At 37.0% G+C, this 23,344-nt stretch overlaps 1 pseudogene; it reads left to right on the top strand.

Moving 5' to 3' along the window:
* Positions 1–2,914: 2,914 nt before the first annotated feature.
* On the top strand, positions 2,915–3,639 carry LOC149156611 (uncharacterized; annotated as a pseudogene).
* Positions 3,640–23,344: the final 19,705 nt, after the last annotated feature.

The raw sequence follows: 23,344 nt of genomic DNA, 5'->3' as shown, positions 1-23,344 counted from the left end.
GGAGATTGAGCCATCACGTTCCTCGTGAAGGAAGTTTAGCTTTGACTTTCTGAAGCATTGGAATCCAATCCATCGTTCTATGTGATTGGTCGATAATGGGAACACCCAAACATTTGAAAGTTTTAAATTATGGCTCAAAAACGAAAATCAAAGTTCTTTATATCTTACTCAAAATTCCAACATAGTTCAACACTCCAAGTTCAATTGGTTGTTTCCATCATTGCTAAGACATTGTTGATAATCAGTTGAACTATGCAAGTCGATGGTTCAATTCTTACAAGGTTAGGTACAATACGTACACACCACTACCATCCTCAAAATGGGGTAAGTGCTCTGAAGTTTTCCAAAGATTTATTTCCAAGGAGAAAAATATAAAAATAAATCTAGATTGTGATATTCTTAGACAAACATTTGTTTAAATGTATGTAGCATAGATAAATGAGGTGTTTTTAACTTCCTAACCACTTCAAAATGGATCATTAAAGTAATATGATGAATCATTATAACTTATAATCATAGAAACACTTGTGGGTGAGATTGATCTTGTTAAATGATTAAAATAATTTCAATTATATGACACTTTATATATGAGATTATTATTATCATTATTATTATTATTATTATTATTATTATTATTATTATTATTATTATTATGTGGTTCACAAACCTTGGGGATTGGTAACCGCTATGTCCATGAAATATTTGTACTAGTAAGATCCACCTCAAGGGATCACTCCCTGCAAACTCAACCACGAAACCTAACCTTGAGGGTATCGAGAGAATTGAACCCATAACCTCTTAATAACAAAGACTAAACTAATTACACTAAACCTTAAAGCTAACCCTTTATATATAAAATAATATACTTTTTTAATAAAATAATAAAAAAATTATAAAATCATTTTAAATTGTAATAAACTTTTATAACTTATTAAAATCAACAATAAATTATTTATAGATTAATAATTAAATTAAAAAACATAAACTTGATTATTCTAATTAATAATTAAATTAAAAAACATAAACTTGATTATTCTAATTAATAATTAAATTAAAAAACATAAACTTCATTATTCTTAATGAAATACCTACTACATAGGAAACTCAATTAAAATTTTCTAAATTAAAGTAACCTACTCTTAAATATGACATAAAATTGAGAAAGCTAACTCAAATATTATGATAATATGTCATAATAACGATAGGTTAACAAGGGAGGCTGCATCGCAGCTAGTCCTTGCACATGTTTCCACTAACCAAAACTAACCCGAGAATATAGCCTATTTCGTAGTTTCCAGGTAGCATTGGCCTCAGTTTAGCTTATTGATCCAGTGGTTAGCTTCGTTAGTTGAGTGGGCATAGTTTGCTTAGTTCCCTATAGCCTAGCAAGCTTCCGAGAATTTCGTTCATCAGTAAGTAAACCATTCCTGTTAGCTAATTCATTCATTCTTTTGTATTATATAAGTGAAAATGCACAATTAGCTTTCTTAGTTGTAATAGTTGGAATAGTTTCCTCTTTATTGGACTAGTGAATTTGATAATAGCTTAGAGCTGTGGTTTTATTGTCCCTCTATGCTCTTCTTTCTAGTTAAATAGCTGTAGTTTATTGGACAATTCTCTATCTTCTATCTCTACGTCTTTCAGGTAATGGGTATTGAACGGACAACCGTTAGCGATCAGTCAACCATGAGCGCGATTAACTGGTGACACTCTGCCCGGAAATGACCCAGAACTCAGGCCGCAGATCCGGCCTGGCAGAAAGATTTCTCGCTAAGCCCGAAGGAGAGCAAGCAAATTAAACGCTAAGATTTCATTCTGCCTGGTTTGTGTGCGCTAGCGATAAATAGACAGACTTCAATAGAAAAACAGTCGCAGTTTAAATGGTCTTTCCAGGGGCGCCTTGATTTGCTTTGGTTGGCTTCGATCCGCTATCACCTTGCTTCGGGCAGGGAACAGAGCATAGATGCAGGAATGTCCGCGTCCGCTTAAGCTGGGTAGAGAGCTTTGCTTCACTTTGTTATTCTCTTTCCATTATTGTGATAATTTTAAGGATTTGACCATGTTTTGTTGGGAAATAGCTCAATCTTATCGCTACCACTGGTAAAAGAGTTCGGCTTCGACCTCGCCCATTTATTTGACCTCGCCCAATCTTAGTGGAGCTTTCCTTTAAACTCACTGCGGTGTTTACACATATAAAAGTAAAAAAACAGTTTTTATACCATAATTTCTAGACAAGTATATATCAATGACATAGCATTTGATACCTAAATATGTGCGTTCACATATTGCCCACTTGTCCATAATGTGATAAGCATGGCATGTATGTCAAATTCCAATAAGTGTGGCAATTTTATTTGACCTCGCCCAATCTTACAAGAGCTTACAGTTGACAATAGCTTAGTGGAGCTTTCCTTTAAACTCACTGCGGTGTTTACACATATAAAAGTAAAAAAATAGTTTTTATACCATAATTTCTAGACAAGTATATATCAGTGACATAGCATTTGATACCTAAATATGTGCGTTCACATATTGCCCACTTGTCCATAATGCGATAAGCATGGCATGTATGTCAAATTCCGATAAGTGTGGCATGTATGTTAAATTCGAGAAATTTCTACGTGTTGTTTCGCCATGGAGTATGGAGTATTAACGTGAGGGTTTGTTTTTCTACGTATTGTCTTAGTAACATGTGGCTTGCATGCTCGCTTCCATCTCACAAGCTTTATTGTAACAGCCCAAAACATGTGTCTTCAGTCACGATTACAGATCTCCATGAAGATGACCTCGTGATCCAGATTTCTTTCAAATGTCACCAAATAAGAAATGAGAATGAAATCGCATTGGAAACTCAGGCCGCAGATCCGGCCTGGAAATTAAACAAGCGTTGAGAAATTTAGTCGAATGCTGAGTTATGGACTCTGATTTCGGCGTGGAACGGCAAACTTTTGACGTTGTTCCCGATTCTAAGTCGTTGGCTAGCCTTCACTCTTCGTTAAGTTGTTCATTAAACACAATGGACACCATTTTTCTCAGAAATACGCTGGAGAATTTGGAGAAATTGCTACCCAGAATGCCTTTGGAGGAGCTACCGAGAGTATTATTAGTAATGTGGATGGAGCTTTTTACGCCAATCTGTCATTTGCAGCTAAATATTTACGGAAGTCAAGTTTTTCACCCGTAATGGCTAAAGAAAGCTCCAATGCCGACGGTTCCGGAGGCATCGGAGTGCACAATGTTCCGATTTTGGCAAATTCTGTTCAATTTCATACGGCAGGCGTTAAAAATGGCGTGAATGCAACGGGATGGAGAAATTTGGACACTTCGCATCTCGGCTCCGAGGTTTCCAAATTTAGCATTGGAAGTGTACCGAGTGCCTTGGTGCAATTTCCTTCGGACCCAGGCTTTGTAGAGCAGGCGCCGAAATTTTCTTCTTTCAACAACATGGATCGCAATTCTTCGGAAAATGTCGGTTGCGGGGCTTCGAACCTGTGACCTGTTGTCGGAGTAGTCCAACAAGTAGGGGAAACCATGAGCGTTTTTTCTGAACCGAACAAACGCGTAGATGATGGCATCGGGAAGAAAAGAAGAGCTAAATCTTTGACTTCAGTAGACAATGGCAAGGTTCGAGCTCTGTAATCGCATATTTCTTTTACATTTTCTCAAAGTTCTGTATCCTTGTATGTTCTGACTGAATTGACAAGGTGAAAGGTACTATCCTAGACTGGTTGTTTCAATGATTTTATAGAATGTAGTGTTTGTACTTTTCAATATACTGTTCAGATTTTAGTAGTCCACGAATCTGGTAGGCTTGAGTAGCAAAACAGCTTAAACCCCATAACATAGTCTTCAATACTTGACGTCTGAACTATCGAACTTTGCTTTCATACCGTTGGTCTGAAAATATTTCTGTTTTCCTTCCATTTCCCAGTGATTATCTGAAAATGTTGTTTCAGATAAGTGTCCATTCTTTCCCATTCATTTCCCAATGGTTATCTGAAAGTATTGATCCGGACAAGTGTCCAGAATTTGCCTTTATGTAACTTTTCGTGTTTCCAGATAAGTGCTGCAAACTGTCATCAAAATTTCAGATTACACATAATAAGCGTTCGGCATGCATAATTACTCTTATTTTTGGAAATTAATTGACATAACCAGCAACAGGAATGATACATCCGCTTTGTGAGATTGAAATTGAAATTTGTCTTAATTTTTACCGGCGACCGAAATAGGTTAAATTGAGGAGTGATTACAATCAGCAATTGTAGCCAAGCAAGAGAAACAGATGTTGAAAGCATCTATAAAATGAAACGAAAAATGAATACAAAGGCGTAGAAAAAAGTAGTATAGTGAATAGAAAGGCGCAGGAAAAAAATAAAGCCTTGCAGTAACTGAAATATGGAGAAAAAAATAGGAAAAAGAAAACAAGTGAACTGTTCATACTATCAAAACAAATATGAGATGTTTCATAACGTACATTCATATGCACAGTAAGTTAATATTATCTCCGGCATTTGTGCAGGATGTAGCTGAGGAAAGTTCAGAAGCCCAAAATGCTTGATCCGGAAGCCGCTACTACTGCCGCATCACGCCCCAGGAAGCCGCTACTGCCGCATCACACCCCATGAAGGAACGACCACTGATTTAGGATTAGTAATGGGATGAGAAGGATCCTATTCATATTGGACCTGCTGCAATAACACTGGTGCACCATGCAGTAATAGGTGGCAACAGGGGAAAACGGGTGGCAACAGCAACAAGCACGGGTGGCACCTGCATGCACAACTATGCTCAAACTAAAATGCGAACATGCAAATAAACGCTTAAACTTCAAACTACAAACTAATGCTAGCATTAATATCGACTGTTTCACAGCGATTAATAATGAACCTGGTAAAATAGAACATAACCTATGGTCCAGCCTCTTCCACCTCGGGAAGAGGCCAAATAAGATGGCAAACAAAGATGCATTTAAGAACTTTGGTTACTCCAGCGATGGCAAACAACATTGTATTTAAAAACTTTGGTTACCCCACGATACTCCGTTCAAATTAGTAAGATAGCACCTCAGACTAATGCTATAGCATCGCAGATCGATTACTATAGTCCCTGACCATTGAGAGGGACTGTCAGGGACTAATAAAATCAATAACACATTAAATTCCATATAAACCTTTTAAATATAAACCAGGATGATAATATGTTAATATATATAATATTATTAATATGTTCATATAAATCAACGATACGTTATATTATACGTTATATTATGATAATATGTCATAATAACGATAGGTTAATAAAATCAATAACACATTAAATTCCATATAAACCTTTTAAATATAAATCATGATGATAATATGTTAATATATATAATATTATTAATATGTTTATATAAATCAACGATACGTTAAATTCCCTGTTAAATGTTCAATGGTGCTAATAGGTACAAATATGAGAATGACAAGAAGGAAAAGTCAATCAAATAAAGAGTTGTTTCCATGTTGTCATCCATTAGACTTATACTAAGGTACATGTGAATTGACTTTCCTTTCATTTATTTAAGTTAAAATGGTATATATATATTACAATTTTAAAAAGATATAAAATTGTTTATAAATTAGATAATAAATTATAATTTAGTAAATATGAAATCATGAGACTCACCAAACTTAATCCCAAATGAACTTCACCATAAGAACACATTAGTATCATGCTGCGAACACATACTTTTAGTTCACATTATTTTCTCTACACATCCGTATCCTCAACGAATTTTACATTTCCTTTATAACTGGAGTATAAAACTGAATCATTAATTCCCTCACAACAAATATGAGATACATTAACTCTTCCTCAAAAAATTCTAGAGCTAATATAACAACTAATCCTAGTGTTGTCAGATACATGAGATTTTTGCCCAATTTAATAAAACCGAAAATCTCAACACGCTTTGATAAACTCCAAACTTGGTCACCATCGTTTTTCTAATATTGCAACTAGACCGTTGGGATGCCTTTTTAACAAAAGGCTCGTGTATATAGTGAATTGATAGCTGGTAGCCGCCGCCTCATCAATCCATCACGGGGAGAAAAAAATTATAGTCACGCTCTGCGTAAAGAGACGTCGCAATTAGTTGTTGGGCATCTCGCATCTCCACCCAAACCAGTAGTTGTTGGACCTGCATTGTCGTTGACATTCTCACTTCTCTACATTGCCCTCACGTGTACGTTTATTATTTACATCCACATCAACCATTTCAACGTCAATGACGACGAGGCATGAGCAATGGAAGAACTTCTTCCCTCTGTGATTCAATGTCGGAGAAATATTACCGAAGGATTCCTTTGTGACATCAAAGACCTACTTTGATTTATTTTCCGGAAGTATTTTTCGGAATGATTTAGTAGTAAGTCTTATCACCTTGTCTCTTGAGGTTAGGTGTTTGGAATTGATTTACAAGTAAAAGACCTGGTGTTTAATTCTTGGAGGCTTCACCCATAACCTTGTAGATATGATATATAAGCAATACAAGCAAGTCTCATCACCAACTCCAACCTCTGGAGTTTTAGTGTTTGAAATTGATTTGCAAGTAAAAAACCCATGTTCAACTCTTGGAGACTTCACCCATAAGCCCGTAGATAGGATATACAAGCAATGAAAGCAAGTCCCATCACCAACTCCAGCGTCTGGAATTATGGTGTTCGCAATTGATTCACAAGTAAAATACGTGTGTTCAACTCTTGGAGGCTTCACCCATAAGCTCATAGATAAGATATACAAGCAATGAAAGCAAATCCCCTCACCAACTCCGACCTTTGGAGTTTTGGTGTGTGGAGTTGATTTGAAGTAAAAGACAAGTGTTCAATTCTTGGAGGCTTCACCCATAAGCCTCTAGATAGGATATACAAGCATTGAAAGTAAGTCCCATCATGAACTTCGGTCAATGAAGTTTTGGTCTTTGGAATAGATTTGCAAGTAAAAGACTCGTGTTGGACAAATGGGATCCACATAGGTGAGATCAAATAATTGACATCGCCCATGTCCTTGGGATCCTAGAATATTTAGAAAATCTGAAATTTTTGTCTTTGGAATAGGTTTGCAAGTAAAAAACCCATGTTAAACAAATGGGACATGGGACCCACCTAAGTGAGATAAAATAATTGAGCTTGCCCATGTCCTTCAGATCCTAGAGTATTTAGAAAATCCGGAATTAAAATGAACTCAAGTGAACAAATAATTCTTATTTTTATTGAGGAATCTTCGACGAAAACTACATAGAAAAACTTTTGTCGACGCGTTTCGAACCAGCTAGTGTGATTCATCGTTAGGACAAATAATTCTTTTTTACAACTTGAAACTCGCTAGTGGAGCAAGTCCCTATTTTTGGATGGACATGCTCAACAACTAAGTGTGACATAAATCTCCCCTTCTCTTTACTCAGAGCGTGACTACAACGTTTTCATGCCCGTGATGGATTGATGAGGCTGCGGGTACCAGCTATCGATTCACTGTATACACGAGGCTTCTGTTAAAGGGGCATCTCCAGGCTCCAGTTGGAATGTTGGAAAACGATAATGGTCCATTTGCAATAAGCCAAGAACAAAGAAACTCCAATTTGCAAGTTTCAATAGCCCAGCCCCACTTTTCCGTGAATGAGCAAGCTTCGAACTTCCCAAAGTCAATATCGTAATGTAGAATCCTCTCGATGAGGCCAATGTGTAATATATAATAAAAAGTTCATGTACATGCATTCACCCCCATTTAGCTCCCACTAACAAAGTCAATGAACAAAAGTTAGCTAAGTTCGCACGTGCCTTGTTGCACTTCTAACCTACGAAGAACCCCTTTTTATCCCACGGTATCACTGGAAAAAGAACCTTTATCTAGATCCATCCCACCCCATTCTTTGATTGATTGAATCTTTTTCATTGTCACATTTGCACCAACTAGTGCAATTGTAACCTATATCAACATGTCATCGTTATGGCATATTCAACATTTTTTCAATTTGGCTTTTTCCAATTTTACAATCTTTGGACTAGTGAGGATAGGCTTATTAGTGAAATGTGTACTAGACCTTCCATTCCAAGTGATCAAGGATAGATTAAATTTATGCCAACTTTAATGATAACCTTATAAGTAATTCACTAATGAAGTATAAAAGTTTATTACAAATCAAGATAGTTTTTAACATTTTTATAACTATTTCAGCAATAGATTTTATTATCTATAAATATGTATTATTTCATATATAACTTATTTTTTAATTATATATTAATTTAAATTATTTAATAAGTTTTTTTAAGATTTAAGTAATAGTAATTTTTTATAAATATTCAATGAATTAGAATTCTTAACATTTACATTATATATTATTAAAATAATAAGAGTGATAATTGCATAATGATATAGTCTTTATTTTTTTTCATAGTTATTAATATTAAGGTAGTGCGGGGTCCATATTTTGTCATTATTTCCTCTGTTTCTGCAATTTTTCATTATTCCAACCTTCACACACTTTTTCCAAACATCTTTTCCTTACAAAAAAATTCCACATAGACACTACTCTGCAACAATTGCTTTCTTGCATTTATTCTTTCTCGACACTTTCATACTCAATATTATGAATTGTTTCTACACCACCTGTTGTCATACAAATATTTTGTGGTAGTTATTGAATAACTTGTTCATGTCTATCCATGATTACAATATAACCTATTGCATTCACTGTACATGTAAACCAAAATTTTCATGCGAAGGAAGTGTTGTGTGGGTTAAAGGTGTGTGGAAGGAGGGTGAAAAATGGGGAATGTCCGTAGAGCTGCGGAAGTGGGGATGTATGCGAAAGAATGAAAAAGAGACATTTCCATTTCTGCACCTATGCACATATTCCCAAGGTAAGTATGGTGCGCAGGCTCTTTCTTCTATGTCCCTTATGTAAGCAAGGGGGCGGGGGGGTGGGGCTAAACAAATATGTCAAGGAAGCTTTCATTGTGTGGAGTGCAGAGGTGTAAGAAATGGTAAAGCCTAGTGGCAAAGTTTAACTCAAAATTATTTCAAATAGACTTGACATATTTGGCAAATTTTTGGATGCAAGGATATTACTTGTGACTACAGCTTTCATTGTGTTGTTAGGTTTCCTCCGAATGCGAAGGTGTGATGATTGAAATCTCAAGTCACCCATCAGAAATGCTTTGGGAAAAGAACTATATTATATTAAGAGCGGTGAGCCCAATGCTGCAATGACCAAAAATTAAGGTCACCCATATAAAACGCACCGAGAAAAAATACAACAATCATCACACTATATGTTTCAATATTAACAACATGTTTGGATTCAATATTCATATACGTTTTCGAAGTTTTCATGCCACATTTTCATTTGGAAATTTGTAGGGATTGATTCAAGTTGTTAATTTTTTTAGATGTTTTTAGTGTATCATATTCATATATGCAATCAAAAATACATTTTGAATGACCAAAAATAAATATCAACAAAAAATCCCAAACTTATAATAATTAAATGCCATGTTACAAAAACAAAATCAACAATGAGATGACAGAAACATGTGAAACACACAAAGTTAAAATTTAAGATAATAGAAATAATATTGTATGCACAATGATGAAATGAGCAGACATTGTTGGGTGCTAAAAGGTATCTTTTAAAACTCCTAATTACCTCACATTAATTATCAACCTGGGTAAGTCTTTTTATTCCAAGAGTGTACACAGTATGTGCAAGCTATAAATCCAAATAGTAATGCTTTAAAATAAGTTATTAAATTCAATACAAGAGTAAACGTATGCAATCATAAATCTCAAGCTTGTAACTTTAAGGGAAATAATTCATCTAAGCATCATGACTCAATCTCAAACAAAACTGTAATTCAATCTTAATCAACCAAATTCAAATGATAATCAACCAAGAGCACCGTAGCATTAACTGAGCTCTTTCAGCTGGACTTAAACTACTGGATAGAAGGAAAGCATTTAATCAATCACGCTCTATTCTTTAATTAACCAGAAATGATTCTTTAACTGATAACTAATTCAATCCACGATATGAATTAAATAAAACCAACTAGGATTGTGCATTAATGAAATGAATACTAGAAATCTGAATTAACGAAAATAAATCAACTTAAAAACTGTAAAGCAGAATAAACTTGCAGGAAACGGAAAATGCATAAAACAAGGAACAACAGTAAGATCCACCAGAGACTGGGCCCTAGCCACCAGCGAACACTGCTTAGCTATTTCAGAATATCCGAATGAACAACAACACAAGTTGTATATTAATCATCAAAGTCACTTGTCATTACAATACGATCTTGTTCTTCAGAATCACACTTCTGTAAATTAAAATTACAATCCAAGTAAAAGACGAGAGATCCCTCTTCAGTTTTCCCTTTTATAATCAAGAGGAAAAAAGATAAATGTGATCCCTCAGGATCAGGATATCTTGAGGGATTCGCAACTAGATGCTATCTTCAGACAATTCCTCTATCTTGCGCTGATATTCTCGATTCGCCCCTGGGTTCGACCGCACACGACGTGTCTCATTTCCCTTGATTAGCTTTTGTTGTTTCGACTTTGGAAAAACAACTGTTCCATCTACTGTTTTTCTACATAAAAAGTAATGAGAGTTAGTTTGGTTGGTCAAATCGTATCAAGAGTAGTTTCATTCATTCCTTATCAAATCATATCAATATGTTATTATATCATGGCACAAAATGGATAAGAAATGATGAAAAAGACAATAATCAAGAGTAAATATATACCTATTGCAAGGCTCAACATACTCCCCTGCTTACCTTTTTTCATGTCCTCATGACAAATAAATAGTTCCTATGTAATGTAGTTAAGGAGTAAGCTGGAGAAAAGGTTTCTTTATCAGGCCTGAAACCGTGATTTTGTGCCAAATTTGCAAAGGCTGTCTGTTCGTTTCCTTCAGGTAACTCATAGTCAAACTGATACCCTTCAGGAGGATACCAAATAATGGGACACCTAAATCGACATCCCAACCAATAAGGCCCTTCCCTCAAAATAAGATTGATGTATGTGATTAATCGGCTTGCAGCAGCTTTGAAGTTCCCATAATTAAATGGTTCTCTTTCCTTAACACTGTTAGTTGAGACCGTCCATCTCATTTTGGATGCAGTCAGGGATCTTTCCTGGATGGAGAGGAAATATGTTGTTCCTTTCTGTACAATTTCCTTATGTATGGGCCCTAAAATTTGAATCACGCCTTCTTGTGTCATCAGCCTTTTATGTTTAGCAAATAGTTGCAAAGGGTGAGTAGGCTCACTCCTTACCCAGAGATCCAACCCGTGTTCCTGTCTTTGGAACGAATTATACGCCTTAAACCACTTAAGTTGATTAACTGCGAAAGAGATAAAAGCTTGGAATTGAATATCTCCAACAAAATGGAGAGGAGTCTTATCCACTTCTTCTTCTAATATGAAATTATGCAAATAAAATTCGCGAAGAAGTCTTTGGACTTTTGCCCCATGTTCCTTGCAGCAACTTATAAAATATTCAGTTGTCTTTAATTCAATTGGCTTGCCAACTCTTGTCGCTTTAATCTTTAACAATAAGTACCGTTCTAATAAGAACAGGGCATAATTTGTGGCAGGAGACCTACATGTCAAGACATCCGAATATAGTGAGAAAATGGTGTCTATCTGATTCCTGGATCTGTCCAGCTTGGTATTTACCTTCTTCAGCTTTTCCTCTTGCTGTCTAAATCTATCAAAAGTCCCATTCTCAATTATGGCTAATTCCCTAAATTGTTTCTGCAACTCTTGATATTTTTGCAGGGGGACTGTCTCCTACTCACATCGTTCTAGAGCAAGCTAGGCTTGCATCAATTCTTCTTGTAGCTTTATAAAAATAGGGTCTTTTCTTGACATGATATCCTTGGCTTGCTCTTATGTGTGAGTGCCTATGCTACGAGAGGATATTTCCTTGGTTTGTACTTCCTTATTGTGGGAGGACCAACCCTCCATATGAACGGCTGCATCCACTAAGTCTGCATGCAAATTTGCTTGGGTGGCTATTGTTTGAGTAGGAATGAGTTCGGTTTGGGTTTCTATTGACCTACCCTTACATATTTCTGTTTGCATAGCCACAGAGACTACCTCAGGAGTAGTGTTCTGGGCTTTGCCATTTGCAATTTCTTTAATCTTCTGACGTAGCCTTTTAACTATCTTTTGAAGCTTTTGGTATTTTTGTCTCAGCTTCTTTAGTTTTGCTCCGGCTACTCACCTCTTCCAAGGAGCATCTTTTGCACTAACAGGCTTGTCAATAGCTTCTATATCTAAATATTCCTATTGTTTATCATGGCTATGTTCCAATAGAATTGTGTCACCAGACTGGTTATCTGATTCATGAATAACTTCTATGTTTGCTTCCTTTTCCTGGTCTGTAGCTTCTGAAGAAGGCAGAATTTCTGTATGCCCGGAATCTTCTATGGATTGAGCTTCCATTAGGTTACGATTAAGTTATCCTCCAGGCTACATGTATGCATTCAGATTTGCCAGGACCTGAGCCATCCCTGTCTCAAAATCTTACAAAATATCATTTTGGGGGCTCATGGTTGATGTTTGAGGAGGTTCTTCTTCATTTTCCAGTTCATCATCAAAGTGTTGTGCCCTTTCTTGCTCTGAGTCTAGTCTATCCTCTTCCTCGGGTTCTTGTTCTGAATTGGCCTCTTCCCTGGGTTCTGATTTTGAATGACATCCTTCCCCTTGTTCAAGTTCTTCCTCTGGTTCTGACTCAGAGTCCTGTATACTAATTGGTCTGGATGGTTCCGTAGGTTGTTCGACGCTATCTTGTGGATTTACAAACATTCTCTGGGCTAGATTTAACCTTGCAAACCACCTGCACTTATGGGGTTCAATGTTTGAGCAGGTAGTCCTTTTCCTTTTCAGAACAGGGCTCTGCTGGCTTATCTCCAAAATTGCAGGATTTTGGATTACAGGGTTTTGACTAATCTCCAGGGGCGCTATGAGACCATCCCAAGTTAAGTTTTGTTGAACAAGGTTATGGGTAACAATTACTCTAGTCAATCCATGGTGGCTAACTACGGTTTCAGGGTGCCTATCCTGTCTTATTCTATCGGCACTATCATGCAACAATGATATCAAGAAAGATGGCAGATTAACAATGATCTTTAGTTTTAAAACAGCTAAAAGTTTGAGTTGTCGTGGTCTTACCATGTCTCGTCGTCCATCACAGGTAATGTACCTTTGGACAACACTTGCCAACTCACACCATGGTTCTTCCAGAGAAGATGGTTGTATGCCCCTACCTTTCTTGGTTAATTCCTCATCTGCATCTCTAAAAATGTCCATCGCGTCTTGCAACATTACATGTTTTTTTGGCCATGTAGTTCCTTTCACCGGCAGCCCAGATACTTCAGCTATTACAACATCTGATACTGTGATTCTTCTACCTCTCACCAAGGATTGCCCATTCTGCAGATGCTGTAGAAATTCAATAGTGATTTCCTCACTAGGGGGCTGAAATCTTGTGAAATATGATATCCACCCTGCGTGGACCAGAATTTCCCTGGCTCCATCGGAGACTTCCATCACTAAAGGTTCTCGATGCATTGTATTACCACCCATAATGCTTGACTCTTCCTACTATTCCAAAGGATTAGTGTAGTGGAGAAAACACAGCAACAGACATCAACAGAGAGATACAACAAGAAGTAAGTTGTAACAGCTAAGTTTTACAATGTTAAGTGATATTTCTATGAGAATTAATTAATTCGAGGACTATTATTTGCCACATGCCGCGTGATCATAGAGTACCATATCAACCTATGAAATCCAATAAAATAGTTATAACGCATGCACGAGTGTAATGGAGGTCCCCTCGCCCCTTCAAGATGAGAGGCCACCTACGAATGAATGGACAGGGAAATGTTGTTCTGATGGAAACGTACAAGGGTGAAAGATATGGCATTAATATGAGACAAAGTATGCATATTAATGAAAGGATTGTAAAAGGTATGGATATAAGGAAAGTGAGGTGTGTAATGATGGTTATTGATAAGAAACAAGATGCTTTGGTTGATGATAGGTTATGCGGTAAGGAGAAAGGACAAAAATATGCAAGAAAAAGATGCTTTGCTGACGATATTCTGGCTGAAAATGATATGATTGATTAAAAACATTATCTCATGCATAAAGGTTCAAGGTAGGGAGAAATAGGGAAATAATTCTTCTGATGAAAAGAAAAGTAAGAAGAGGGTATTATAATAATTATTAATGTTGAAAATAGAACTTCAATACCATAAGCAGAGCTTCTGTTGTTAGCAGATGTCCATAGCCTCGACAGAGTTGATTTTTAACCCATATGAGTCAGGATCCTCAATTTATAGTTGGAGAATTCCATTGTTGTTTCTACAGAAGAGATCAGTGTGTTGGCATGGTAACCAGATGAACATACTACCATTCACTGGGAAGTAGCAAAAGTGATTAGGCTGGCTCGTGATGAGACCTCTTGTTCCAAGGATATTTTAGCCATCCATTCGATCATAACCCTGGTGTGGTGGCCATAGTGGGAGTGTCACATTGCTACATCCTTATGAACATGGTAGGCTGGCTCTTAATGAGACCCCCTATCCTCTATCTGTAGGAAAAATTTTGTTGTTATTACACATTTTTATAATAAATAGAGGGAGGCTCAGTACTCCTTAAGAGCAGGGATGGTGGAAGAAGTTTAACATGTCAATAGAAAAAAAAATATACCCATAATCTCACTTATAATAGACAGAGAGGATTATAACCTGGAGGGTGGAACCAACATGGTAAAGATGATCAATCAGTATCATATACAACGGAAATCAATATAGTAAATTAATATATAAATAATTGTGTCCCTCCCTTTTAAAAAAACAAAGAAATCTATCATCAAGAAGCTGTCTTTTTAAAGATCATAACGTTAAGGGTATTCACCTGCTTCAATAGAATCCATAATTCTTGTCCTTATAAAAGTATTGTGCTTCATGCCATGAAAGGGAATCAAAAAATGGAACTGAGATGAGCTAAGAATAATCCTGCAAGTGTTGTTCAACATCACAATAATGCAAGGAAAAGGGTGTTGTTAGAAAACAAATGACTTCAAGAAGCAAAAATGTTGTTCCAAAGAAGGAACAATAAGACACTCTAAAAAAAAAGGTGGTATTTGACTAGCAAACAACAAAAAGTGTTTTTCCCAAGTTGGAACAGAAAACACGCAAAAAGTGTTGTTCCGAAGTTGGAATAGCAAAAAACACAAAAGTGTTGTTCCAAAGTGGGTACGACAAAAATGCAAAATGTGTTGTTCCAAAGTGGGAACAACAAAAATGAAAAAGTGTTGTTCCGAAGTGGGAACAGCAAAACCGAAAAGTGTTGTTCCAAAGTGGGAACAACAAAAACAAAAAAGTGTTGTTCCGAAGTGGGAACATCAAAAACAAAAAGTGTTGTTCCGAAGTGGGAACGACAAAAAACAGAAAGTGTTGTTCTGAAGTGGCAACAACAAAAAACAAAAAACACAGAAAATCAAATCAGCAATCATATTTACAATTTTTACAAAAAGAAATAACTTTTTACAACAATGAAGTTGCTGAAGGATTGCCTTCTGCAGCTAGAATTTGCATGGTGGAGTCCTCGCGTATCTGTTGGTAAAAGGATTCTCTTGTAAGTGGTTTTTGGTAGAGGCGCACCCAATGCCCATTTTCTTTGAAGGAAAAACTAGACCCATCAATGGTGGCCAATGTAAGAGTGCCATTTTCATGCACTTCCTTTATTTCATAGGGGCCTAACCATCTAGTCTGTAGTTTACCAGGGAAGTCTTGAAACCTGGAATCGTAAAGAAGTGCCCAGTTGCCCTCATGAAATGTTCTTTTCTTAATCAAGGAATCGTGCCACTTGGCTCTTTATTGTTGAATGAGTGCAGTATGTTGTAGAGCCAATAGCCGAATTTCATCTAATTCATTTATTTGTTGTAGTTTGTTAATCTGGGCTTCAGTTAAATCCAGTCCCACTTCCTAGGCTATCCTTAGCGTTTGTATCTCAAATTCTATGGGGAAAATGGGTTCCTTACCAAATACTAGCTGATATGGAGAGTATCCAGTTGTGTTCCTCCAAGTCGTGCGATATGCCCACAAGGCCTCTGGCATTCGAGTCACCCAGTCTCATCTGTGCGATGAGACTGTCTTCATTAGAATAACTTCAATTACTTTGTTGGTACTCTCCACCTTCCCATTCGCCTGCGGGTGATACAAAGAGGTAATTTTGTGGATAATGTGATGATTCTTCAGTGTAGCAGCGATCTTGTGGCCTACAAATTGTGGGCCCCCATTAGTAATTACTTCTCTGGGTAAGCCATATCGCACAAAATTTTTGAAAAGAAAATTAATCATTGCTTCCTCTATTGCTCTTGGTAATGCTACTACCTCCACCCATTTAGTCACGTACTCTGTTGTAACCAATATATATTATTTCTTATTGGATGGTGGGTTGATCGGCCTGACGAAATCTCACGCCCATCGCTTAAAGGTTTCTATCACCAACTGTGGATGCAGGGGCATTTCATCAGATTGGACAGGGCGGCCCATCCTTTGGTAACTATCACATGCCTGGACAAATTTCTTAGCATCCTTAAAAATCGTGGGCCAGTAGTAGCCCATTTGCAAAATTTTATGTCCAGTTCTGCGGTCTGCAAAATGTCCACCACAAGGTCCATCGTGGTAGGATTTTAAGATATCATAAATTTTGTCTTCCTTGATACACCTACAGATGTGCATAACAGCCCCTGTGTGAAAAAGGTATCCTTCGATCCAGGAGAATCGAGTGTTGCACTGCACTATTAATTTCCTTTCTTCGGGTGTCAGATGTTTGGGCAGTTTTCCCACTATTAAATAATTCGCCACATCTGCGTACCATGGTGTTTTTATGGCCACAACAAACAAGTGTTCCTCCGGGAACTGGTCTTCTATCACCACTGCATCATCTGTTCTTGGCACTCAGGAGAGGAAATCTGCCACAAGGTTTTCCCTCCCTGGTCGATCCTTTATAGTTATGTCAAATTCCTGCAAAAGTAGTAACCAACGTGTCACTCTTCCATTTATAATGGGTTTATTAGCTAAATATTTGATAGCAGAGTGATCAATATACAGAACTATCAGGTATCCAGTTATATAATGTCCGAATTTGTTAATAGCATAAATAACAGCTAGAAACTCTTTCTTTGTTACTGTGTAATTCAACTCAGCAGGAGTTAAGTTTTTACTAATGTAATATATAGCGTAGGGTTTCTTGTCTTCTTCTTGGCCAAGAACTGCTCCAATGGTTGAATCTAACGCGTTTGATGAAATCTGGAATGGTATATCCCAATTCGGCCTCGTAATACTGGTGTTGTTGATAGTAGCCATTTCAACTCTGTAAAGGCAATGTCACATTTGTCAGTCCATATAAAATCAATATTTCCTATTAAGGCATATAATGGTGCAGCAATCTGTGAGAAGTTCTTTATAAATCTACGATAATATCCTGCAAATCCCAAAAAACTACGTACCTCTGTTTGAGTGTAGGGAGTAGCTAATAAGAGGATTACCTATATTTTTGTTGGATCTACCTGTATTCTAGTTGCTAAAATGAAATGACCCAGGATCAAGCCCTCTATCATCATCATATGGCACTTCTCGTGGCTTAAGCATAGCCTAGAAGCGATACACCGCACCAGGATTTTCTCCAATGTCTATAATGTCTGTTCAAAGTCATCTCCATAGGGTGTGAATCATCCATGTACACTTCTAATCCTTCATTTATCAAGTCTGCAAAAATACTAAGTATGGCTCTTTGGAATGTAGCAGGTGCGTTGCACAATCCAAAAGGTAATACCCTATAAGCAAACGTTCCCCATGGGCAGCTAAAAGTGGTTTTATCCTAGTCTTCAGGGGCAATCTGAATTTGGTTGTAGCCACTGAAGCCATTTAGGAAAGAGAAGAATTTTTTCCCTGCCAGTGTATCTAGGACCTAATCAATGAATGGAAGGGGAAAATGGTCTTTTTGCATTACCTTGTTGAGTTCTCTGTAGTAAACGCATATCCGCCACTTCACATTCTTTTTGGGGACCACTACTAATGGAGAAACCGATTTACTGTCAGATATAGGATAGATAAAATTCACATCTAATAGTTTTTTAAGTTCTTCTTTAACAATATCCTTTAGGTGAGGATTTAATCTATGCTAAGGTTGTCGAATGGGTCTTGCATCTTTTTGAGTGTAAATGTGGTGCATGCATAGCTAAGGGTCAATCCCTTTCATGTCTGGGTAATGCCAAGCAAAATCCCCTTTATATTTCCTAAGGACTTGAATAAGTTTCTGTTGCTGGTCATCACTCAAATTACTATTAATGTTTAGGATCTTCCCTGGCTCAATTTCGATAGATTTGCTATTATAGACAGTGGTTGTTGGTATTGGTTGGTCATTGATATCTCTCATGGAATCTTCTTCAATTTCATTGTCAAGGACTGCTTTAATCATGTGACATTTCAGACTAGACACTGTAGCAGGGTGATTGATAAAAGTATTAATGACATCATCTTTTGTTTGGTTTTTAAATTCAAGGGCATCTGCCACAGTCAATGGTGACCGAATATTTTCTATTAAATATGTTATAGGGTGCTTCCTAGTTTTTACAATGGTTAGGCTTGGCTGAGCAGGAGGGTATAAGGCTAGATTCTTCACATCATTCCCTCTGGTTATGGTCATACTTCCTGTCTGATAGCTAATATAAGCATCAGTGGTTGCTAGCCAAGGCCTTCCTAAAATTATGGGATGTCCATCTAGCTGGTTCCTAGGGTTAATAATCAAAAAATCTGTGGGATATTCCCAAGTGTCTATAGAAACTATCACATCCGGTAATGTTCCTCTGGACTAATGACTAAGTGGTAAGCAAGTTCCAGCAATGTAGTTGTTGGTTCCAAGTCTATGATGCCAAGCATTTCGCAAGTTGTTGTGAGAATGTTAATGGCTACCCATAGATCAACTAAAGCATTGGGAAAAGAGTGGCCATTTATTTGTACTATGACAATGGGGTTTCCCAGGTCTTTATATTTTACAGCATATATTGGAATGTCTTGAATAGCCTGGAGGAGGAGTATTTTTATACAGATATTCTTGAGTTCACCCAGAAGATCAAATTCAGGGTGTTCAATTGGGTGCAATATCATCAGTCTTTCTGGGAATGGTGGGGAAGTAGTTATGATCTGTTCGGGAGTTTTCTGCCTGACTGTATCTTCCCCTTGTTGATCATCTACAATCAAAGGCTTATTTGTGTGTGGTTCTTCAGGTTGCAGATTTTTATCCTCGTCTGGAGCGATTACGCATCAACATCTTAACTTGAGTTCATTACACTCTCTCAACTCAACTTCAGGGTCCAAACCCTTAATGATTTATATTGACTGGATTGGTTTGTTGTTGGGATTTGGGTTGGGTTGGGCTAGGAGTTGCGGTCATATATTAGATTGAGGATTCTACTGCAACGTGTAAGGTGCTAGTAAAGTTGGTTGAGATAGAGGAACTATCCCCATAGGCTGGTTCGTGGATCTTTGCCAGTTTGATTGCCAGTTCTGATTTTGTGAGGTGGAAGGAGACCATTGAGATGAATAGGGATTGTTCTGCTAGAATGGTGGAGGGTAAGAGGGATTTGGCTAATTACTGTTTGGATTTGATTGGTTGGCCATGGTGGCATAGAAAATGTTTGAGGTGGCCAAGTAGAAAAAGGTGGCTGGTTCTGCCATGCTGCCCCTGAATATTGCTGAGAATTATATTGTGAGGGAGGAAAGAACAAAGATGGATCAGTAGGCATACTTGTATGACGTGCTTGCCATTGCCGACGTTGGTTCATCAAATATACTAGTTCCACTTATTCTTCCACTTCCTTGAAGACTACTTTTAATCCTGGGAGCGATGGGAAACTTTCTGTAGCATGCTCCTTAGCACATATGGCACATGCTTGTATCATATCTAGCGGGCATTCTTTATGACTGTGTTTCTTTCTGCAACGGGGAAAAAAATAGCTAGATTTTGTTCTACTTTGGCCTGCTTTTGTTTAGCTTGCATGATAGGGTCCACAGGATATCAGTCTTGAAATCTTCCAATAGATTTCCGATTTTGACTCTTGTAATGCTTCCTCCTGACGCTTTGCTATCTCTGGTGATCACATCACGTCCGACTAGTTTCAACCTTGTACTGTCGCTGGAGCACCTGATGCACAAGTCTATAATATTGTCATAATCTTCTTGCTAAATATCACCCTTACCCATTATATTTAGTGTTTCTACCCATTGGTCTTTCATACCTTTAGTCATTGTGGTTTTTAGAACATTATCAGGAAGATTTGCATAAGGAGATCTTTGCATATTATATTCGAAATGCTCCACATATTCTTCCAGAGTCTTGTTAGGCTTAGCTACCATTTGAAAGATTTCATCTTTTAGTTCTCTAGTTCGGCAATAATCTTGGTATTTTTTAAGGAAGGATGTTTTCATCTGTTCCCAGTCATTGATGGTACCTCCACCAAGTCCCATAAACCAATGCAGAGCTGCTCCCTTTAGAGTAGAGGGGAACAGTTTCAGCTTCTGGAGGTCAGTGGTGTAATCATAAACCCTACATAGGACATCGAATTCAAAAAGGAATGCATCAAGGTCTTCTAAAGTTAGCCCATGAAAGGTAGGAATATTTTGTAATGGGATAGCTTTCATGGGGGCATTGACAGTTGTGTCCACAATAAGGTATTTTAACGTAGAGGTTTGGGGTTGTCGCTGATTAGTGGCCATTTGATAAAAAATATGCCAATATTATTCAGGGATCTCTGGAGCTAGAGAGTTGTTCCTAGGATGTCCAAAAGAGGCTGGAATGATTTTAACAGTGCTATCTAGATCCAGAACACTAGTTGTCCTCTATTCAATCACTACTTCAAAAGATCTAGGTTCTGATGATTTAATTTCAGGATTACCTATTTCTCCTTCTCCTTCATGGAGGTTGCAATAATTCCCTTCTTGTGAAGGGCATGGTTGTGAATTTTCAATATCTTGAAAACTCTATTCAGACCCTTCAGTCTTACTATGAATCTCAGTGTTAGCTACATATGGTGATCTTGTGGCCTGAAGGGAAACAGTAGGATGTCTGGTAGCAATAGTTCGGGGTCCTACTGATGACTGAGACTCAAATTATCTTATGATTTTGTCAATAAAGGTTGATCATCCAAGGGTCATCGGTCCCTTATATTTTTCAGGTTTGGGGGAGGAATTATATCTTTTTTCTGGTCTTTTCTTCTTAGTCATTCATACAAAAATACAAACGTTCATTTCTACCTTAAATTCCTACGCAATTCTGCTGGAAAGCTGGTGGAGGAGTGAGCATTTTACTCGCTTGTCACACAGATTCTTACCTCCCGTTTTTAATACCCAATTCTCTCTTAGCAGACAAACATCACTCTTTGTAAAATGGCAACACTTTCCCTGGCTACGGCGCCAAAATGTTGGGTGCTAAAAGGTGTCTTTTAAAACTCCTAATTGCCTCACATTAATTATCAACCTGGGTAAGTCTTTTTATTCCAAGAGTGTACACAGTATGTGCAAGCTATAAAGGCAGAGAGTAATGCTTTTAAATAAGTTATTCAATTCAATACAAGAGTAAATGAATGCAATCATAAATCTCAAGCTTGTAACTTTAAAGGAAATAATTCATCTAAGCATCATGACTCAATCTCAAACAAAACCGTAATTCAATCTTAATCAACCAAATTCAAATGATAATCAACTAAGAGCACCGTAGCATTAACTGAGCTCTTTCAGCTGGACTTAAACTACTGGATAGAAGGAAAGAATTTAATCAATCACGCTCTATTCTTTAATTAACCAGAAATGATTCTTTAACTGATAACTAATTCAATCCACAATATGAATTAAATAAAACCAACTAGGATTGCACATTAATGAAATGAATACCAGAAATCCAAATTAACGAAAATAAATCAACTTCAAAACTATAAAGTAGAATAAACTTGCAGGAAATGAAAAATGCATAAAACAAGGAACAACAGTAAGATCCACTAGAGACCGGGCCCTAGCCACCAGCGAACACTGCTTAGCTATTTCAGAATATCCAAATGAACAACAACACAAGTTGTATATTAATCATCAAAGTCACTTGTCATTACAATACGATCTTGTTCTTCAGAATCATGCTTCTGTAAATTAAAATTACAATCCAAGTAAAAGACAAGAGATCTCTCTTCAATTTTCCCTTTTATAATCAAGAGGAAAAAGGATAAATGCGATCCCTCAGGATCAGGAGACCCTGAGGGGTTCACAACTAAATGCTATCTTCAGACAATTCTTCTATCTTACACTGATCTTCTCAATTCATCCCTGGGTTCGACCGCACACGACGCGTCTCATTTCCCTTGATTAGCTTTTGTTGTTCCGACTTTGGAACAACAGCTATTCCATCTACTGTTTTTCTACATAAAAAGTAATGAGAGTTAGTTTGGTCGGTCAAATCGTATCAAGAGCAGTTTCATTCATTCCTTATCAAAATCCTATCAATATGTTATTATATCATGGCACAAAATGGATAAGAAAGGAGGAAAAAAACAATATTCAAGAGTAAATACATACCTATTGCAAGGCTCAACAGACATCATAGGTGGTCGTGTGAAAATATTTTGATTAGAAGAATCTATAAAAGTATTGTGATAGATCAACCTCATGATACACCAAATAACTTCTATAGCACATTTAAAAAGTCATAAAACTTAACAAGGCTTTTCTTTTTACATTCCATAAAATGTTCCACTAGAAAAGACATGTAACACAAGAAATTAAAAAAAATTAATTACGGAGCAGAGTGTTTGATCAACCAAATATTACTTAAAAATGGAAATTAATTAGTATATTTAAGTAGTTGTCGAACTGAGGTGTGGGAGTGCGAAGGTTTCCTTAGAGTGTGGGAGTGTGGAGGAGGTTTTCATTGTGTAGAGTATGGAGGTTCCACATTCGCACTCCACGTAATGAAAGCTTCCTCCACACTTTCGCACTTTGAGGAAACATGAGAGCATAATGAAAGCTTTAGTAAAAAATAATATCCTTGCATCTGAACATTTTCCAAGTACTATGCACAATGAAAGCTTCCTTCGCACCTTCACACTTCGAGGAAAATTGATAACACAATGCAAGCTTTGGTCAAAAATAATGTCCTTGCATCCAAACATTTTCCAAGTACATCAATTATATTTCAAATAATATTGGATTAGGCTTTGCCACCAAACTTTA

This window comes from Pinus tabuliformis, chromosome 9 (genome assembly GCF_031772625.1).
Source record: "Pinus tabuliformis cultivar Carrire ecotype Pingquan chromosome 9, CPIR1, whole genome shotgun sequence".
Taxonomy (NCBI): domain Eukaryota; kingdom Viridiplantae; phylum Streptophyta; class Pinopsida; order Pinales; family Pinaceae; genus Pinus; species Pinus tabuliformis.
This window is presented reverse-complemented; position numbering and strand designations above follow the sequence as displayed.